The sequence below is a fragment of the Anomaloglossus baeobatrachus genome, chromosome 10 (genome assembly GCF_048569485.1).
Source record: "Anomaloglossus baeobatrachus isolate aAnoBae1 chromosome 10, aAnoBae1.hap1, whole genome shotgun sequence".
NCBI classification, from domain to species: domain Eukaryota; kingdom Metazoa; phylum Chordata; class Amphibia; order Anura; family Aromobatidae; genus Anomaloglossus; species Anomaloglossus baeobatrachus.
Window position 1 is genome coordinate 35,678,647 of NC_134362.1, and position 6,294 is coordinate 35,684,940.

The following is a 6,294-nucleotide window of genomic DNA, read 5'->3' on the forward strand; positions in this document are numbered from 1 at the left end:
CAGTGGTTTGAATCACTAACTGGTACTAAAAAGATTGTGAGTATTTGGATAACTAGGGGCTATCGATAACAATAGTCCTTAAATTGTATGGCGCCAACATATTCTATAGCTGAGTACAACCCGGGAGGAAACAAGTAAAATGAATAATGGAGTGGAAGGAGTGAAATTATTAAAAGGTGTTCACTACTACCTGGACCACCACTTTTTAAATGAAGACGCCCCCCCCCTTATAAAATAAAAATAAGAGAGCCTCACATCCTGAATTGGCACTGGGTCTCCCGGTGTTTGGTAACATTACGCCAAATGGCACCACTGCAAAAGGCACGCATCTGTTTTTTGGGTCTTTTACATGGGGGACTACTTTATTTAAAAAGGGTATTTCCAGGTAATGGATTCAGGTTAGTGGAGCAGTAGCACCGGACCAGGAGGCAAATATTATAAAATTTTATTTTTTTCAAACCACCTTGGGCCCTTTGTGTAAGATGAAAAGTAGGGGATGACTCTACACAGGAGAAATTTGCAAAAAAATAAATAAATAAATAAATAAAAAGACAAATACTATGTAATAAAAATACTCTGAGCTCCTTTGATTTTTTTTTTTGCAGTTTTCCATTTTGTGTTGCGCCGCTCCATTGCAGAGTTATGCACACTTGTTGCTTTTGGAGCGCAGTATGTGAAATCTCTCTATTAATTCTTCAATATCACTGCTTTCACCCCTCCTTCCCAGACACAACTAATCATAGCTCAGCAGCTGAGTTAACATTTTCGGTCACTGCTGAGCCGTGATTGGCAGCGTCTGGAAGTAGGGGGAAGAAAGCTCAAGCCCTCCCCCAGGGAAGATGTTGAAGAAACACCTTGTTGGCTGTAAGCAGAGATTTCACATAGGGTGCTCCAAAAGCATCAAATGTGAATATCTCTGCAATGGAATGACGAAGGACAAAAAACGGAAAAAAGCGTCAGAATCCAGGAAGCTCAGGGATTTTTTTTATAAGGCATTAAAGTCAATTTTTCTCTCTCTTATTTTTTTTTTTTTAGAGCAAGTGACCAATTTTCTATAAATGCATTTTGTCATGAAAAGGACAAAGCAGAAAAAGCAAAAAATTCGCCGGGATCTGACAACATTAGAGATAAAAAAAAAAGGTTTAGACAGATTTGCAAGCAAAAATAATTAATTTTTAAAAAAATTCCAGAAAAATAAAAAATATCAGTAATTCGCTTGACTGGAGCGATTTTGGGGAGATTGAAGGCTACATCAGTTGTTTTGGTGGTGGTCTTAAAAAGACAAAAATGTTTCATCCATCGAAAGCACATAGATCATGAAAGGAAGGAAGGAATGGTAAACTACAGTATATAAACTCCAATATTCTATTACACGATAAAAAAAAACAAATAAGGGGCTTACGTGAATAATTAATATAAATTACAGCTCACCATGTGCTCCGCAGGAACGAGATGGCCAAAAAAAAAAATCACTGTGGAGACATTATAGGACAGGAAAAAGGAAAAGGCTGGGCGAGGTCTCGAAAGAATACACGGAAATACTGTGTTTTCCCACTGGAGCATCTTAAATAATAATCTGACTTTGTAAAACAGATAAAGTCCAATTCCCATAATAGTGAGATGAGAATATTCGTTTGGAAAAGAAGGTAAATTCCGTCACACTTTGGTGTAAATTGTGAAAATCCCTCTACTGGAATTTTTTCTTTCCACAAATTTTAGAAGACTGCGACACAAACCGCAACAAGGTAATAAACTGCCATGGTCTGACTTCGGTGACAATTGTTTTCCTAGGCAAAAAAAATGGTCCGGGTTTCAGCGTTTTTGAGCAGTTAAAGTTTGGTCATGGTCAGTTTTACCATCAGAGTTTGAGAGGTTTTTTTTAGTTGACAAAAACCCCTCAGAAAAAAAAAAAAAAAAAAAAACAAACAAAAAAAAGTTTTTCCAAGCTTTTCCTATCAAACAGTATTATTAATTATTATTATTACTTATAGCGCCATCAATTCCATGGCGCTTTACATGTGAAAGGGGTATACATAATAAGGACACGTACAATAATCATAAACAATACAAGACACAGAAAGGTACATGAGGATAGAGGTCCCTGCCCGCGAGGGCTCACTGTCTACAGAAGGAGAGAGGACCCTGCCCAAGAGGGCTCACAGTCTACAGGAGGAGAGAGGACCCTGCCCAAGAGGGCTCACAGTCTACAGGAGGAGAGAGGACCCTGCCCAAGAGGGGTCCCAGTCTACAGGAGGAGAGAGGACCCTGCCCAAGAGGGCTCACAGTCTACAGGAGAGAGGACCCTGCCCAAGAGGGCTCACAGTCTACAGGAGGAGAGAGGACCCTGCCCAAGAGGGGTCCCAGTCTACAGGAGGAGAGAGGACCCTGCCCAAGAGGGCTCACAGTCTACAGGAGGAGAGAGGACCCTGCCCAAGAGGGGTCCCAGTCTACAGGAGGAGAGAGGACCCTGCCCACGAGGGCTCACAATCTACAGAAGGAGAGAGGACCCTGCCCACAAGGGCTCACAGTCTACAGGAGGAGAGCGGACCTTGCCCACGAGGGCTCACAGTCTACAGGAGGAGAGAGGACCCTGCCTGCGAGGGCTCACAATCTACAGGAGGAGAGAGGACCCTGCCCACGAGGGCTCACAGTCTACAGGAGGAGAGCGGACCCTGCCCACGAGGGCTCACAGTCTACAGGAGGAGAGAGGACCCTGCCTGCGAGGGCTCACAATCTACAGGAGGAGAGAGGACCCTGCCCGCGAGGGCTCACAGTCTACAGGAGGAGAGAGGACCCTGCCGGCGAGGGCTCACAGTCTACAAGGGATGGGTGAGGATACAGGAGGAGAGGACAGAGCTGGTTGTGCGGCGCTGTATCAGACTGAGGGTTACGGCAGGTTGTAGTCTTGTCGGAAGAGGTGGGTCTTCAGGTTCCTTGTGAAGCTTGTCAAGGTAGGCGAGAGTCTGATGTGTTGTGGCAGAGCATTCCAGAGTATGGGGGAGGCACGGGAGAAATCTTGGATGCGATGGTGGGAAGAGGAGATGAGAGAGGAGCAGAGAAGAAGATCTTGTGAGGATCTGAGGTTACGTGCAGGTAAGTACTGGGAGACTAGGTCACAGATGTAGGGAGGAGACAGGTAGTGGAGACAGTAAGTGAAAAAAAGGACATCAAAGATAACATCCGAGAGTAATCCAATTTTTTCATAGATCCATAGACTTGACCCTGATCGAGGGAGTGGTCTACGTGCTTTTGTGGACCATTTGGTCGGAGGGCAAAAATTGGACACGTGACTTACCCCATAGACTATCATAGGTATAAGTGCCATGAGTGAAAAACTGATGTCTGAAAAAACCCTAAGGTACACAATTAAAAAGTAAAAAAAAAAAAATAAATTCAGTTGAAAAGATGCTACAAGTAGACAGAATATTGATGACCATAGAGGATGACCTCCATCGGTGGTCGATTGCTGGCATTCTGGGCCCCTTCGTGGATACTAGACCCCCCGACATCATCACAAGAGGCAGCCAAGATGTCGGCAATCGAGTGGCCGCCGCAGCATAGTGCAAGTTCTTTTGTTCCTCTCTAGTATGTTCACATGTGATGAGAAAAATCAGTTACGGATTCTGTCGCAGAATGATAAGCAACAAAAATACACATCTATTACATAAAAATTTACCCAATGCATTGCGGTTAGAAGAACCGGTCAAGCATCCACGTAAGTATTCTGTGCTCTGAGAACGGCCTCCTACCCTCCTGACATCCACGGCTCTTCTTTGGATCAGCAGTCCCGGTGCCACGTTACATGTGCGTCATGCCGCACCAATAATGTCACGCTTCGCTGGCTAATTAAAAAGAGGACTCGGAATACGGTCAAGTCTATGGTGGTTTGTAGCGTGTCCATCTGATGGCCACAGAGCACGCTGTCAACCAAAAGGCCAGGGAGTGATTACAGCTGCACTCACTGTATAGTGATCAAGCACCACTGTATGGTATAGTGGTACATCCGGGATTTTGATTCCTGAAGGCGTTTAAGACTCTGAAACGCGTTGAATACATCACGTTTTTATCCTCAACTGATCATCTTCCTATTCCACAAGCCGGCGCGAGTTAACCCTTTTCCTTTCTCCGCTCACATATTGTATAGTGATCAATGACTGAATAAATGGAACCAAGCGGCTGCAGGGAGGATAAGAGTCCATTTTCTCCCTTTAGCCGCTGTTGCATTAAGCCGGCTTTACATGCTATTTACCTGCAGCTTAACCCTATATCCGCAAGTACATTGTGCTTCTGGAGATAACAGAGTCCCTTTAATTGATATTATATGCCATTTGGGATGGACACTACTGTTTGGCATCCGTTTAACCAGTTGGTGAAGAACTAGTATAGTTTGTTATGCCTATCTTGGCTCATCAAACTGCAGTGTCCTACTCCTGTACAGAACCATGGCTGGCATGGCATTGTACTAAAAATCCAAATTACAGTACACACAAATGTCTACACTCTTATTCTTAATTTTGCTAATGAGAAACAGCTGTATGTGGCTCCGTCCACCCGGCATTTGCATTCTTATATAATTGTCGGAACAGAGAAATAACATTTTAATTAACTTTCCATGATCCCACTTACAATAGGCAATGCACTGGCCACAAATGCTTCAATTCCGACATAAAATTCATTTTGTAACTCTTTTTTTTTAAAGCTATTTAAGAAAATAATAAAAAAAAAAAAGAAATAAAAAGATTTTCTATTGTAATATAAGAATAAACATTTGCAGATATGAACAGAAACAAAAATTTAAGCAGTTTTGTCATCACGCCAACAATGACCAGCAAAAATGAGACCACTAGTAACTCTACCTGTGTCTTAAAGGGGACCTTTGACAAGTTTTTTTTTATACAAACTGAAAACCTCCTTTAATTGCCGCTGCTCCACCGATTCTGGAACAGTTTTTCTTTTTCTTCTGGGCCCCTCCGTTTCAAAGTTATGTCTCCTGGAAACCAAAATGCAAATTTCCCCTTTCAGCACTTGGGCGTCTACCACAGATCTCTGTGGGTGTGGCCATGTTTTGATTGGTCATCAGAGGAGGGAAAAAAAGTAAACTCCCCCTGGTATACGCCCAGTTTCTTAAAAGAGAAAATTTGTATCATTTCCAGGGGGCATAACTTGGGAACGGAGGGGCACTGAAGAAAAAGAAAAACTATTCCAGAATCAGTGGAGAAAATCCGTTTCAATAATGATAACAGTTCAGTGAAAGATCCTCCTTTAAGGTTTTTTTTTTTCCAACAGGGGTCAAATGGAAAGACTCGTCAATTGAGAAGAAAATTAAAAGTAGTAAAAGAAGAAATCAGATGTTTAAAGGGATATCCGGGATATGCCTTAAGGCCACTTTACACACAGCGACATTGCTAGCGATGTCGTTGGTGAAAGCACCCACCCCCGTCGTTTGTGCGTCACAGGCAAATCGCTACCCGTGGCGAACAATATCGCTAACACCCGACACACATGCTTACCTGCCTAGAGACGTCGCTGTGGCCGGCGAACCGTCTCCTTTCTAAAGGGGAGGTTCGTGCGACGTCACTAAGCGGCCGCCCAATAGATGCGGAGGGGCGGAGATGAGCAGCCGTAAAATCCCGCCCACCTCCTTCCTTATTGGCGGCGGCCGCAGGTACGATGTTGTTCCTCGTTCCTGCGGTGTCACACATAGCGATGTGTGCAGCCGCAGGAACGACGAACAACATCGTACCTGCAGCAGCAATGATAATCGGGATTAGAACGACGTGTCAACGATCAACGATAAGGTGAGTACTTTTGATTGTTATCGGTCGTTCGTGCGTTTTACACGCAACGACGTCGCTAACGATGCCGGATGTGCGTCACGGAATCCGTGACCCCAACGACATCTCGTTAGCTATGTCGTTGCGTGTAAAGCGGCCTTTAGCGTTAAAAGATCAGTAGGGTTCCAGCACCAGGTACATCCGCACCGATCAGCTGATATCTGCTTTGGTATTCACCTAAACTGGAGATAAACTGCAGAACTCGTCAGTGGCTACTAAACAATGTTTGGAGCCATACTGATCCGTAAAATTGACTACATCCAACCAATGCCGAAGCAGATGACAGCTGATTGGTGGCGGCTGCCGGGTGTTGGATCCCCACCGACTTAATATTGATGACTTGTTCCTTCTGGACAAGCCCTTTAAATAAGTGCTGTAGCCAAAGAAGGACTTGCGCAACAGAGGAGATCTGTAAGGGGCATGAACGTCATGTATATTTCATAAAAAACTGGGCATATAT

At 44.0% G+C, this 6,294-nt stretch overlaps 1 protein-coding gene across 3 annotated transcripts in view; it reads right to left on the bottom strand.

Moving 5' to 3' along the window:
* RIPOR1 (RHO family interacting cell polarization regulator 1) overlaps positions 1 to 6,294 on the bottom strand; it is a 173,994-nt gene that overhangs the window by 79,890 nt on the left and 87,810 nt on the right. The gene's annotated exons all lie outside the window — the stretch shown is intronic.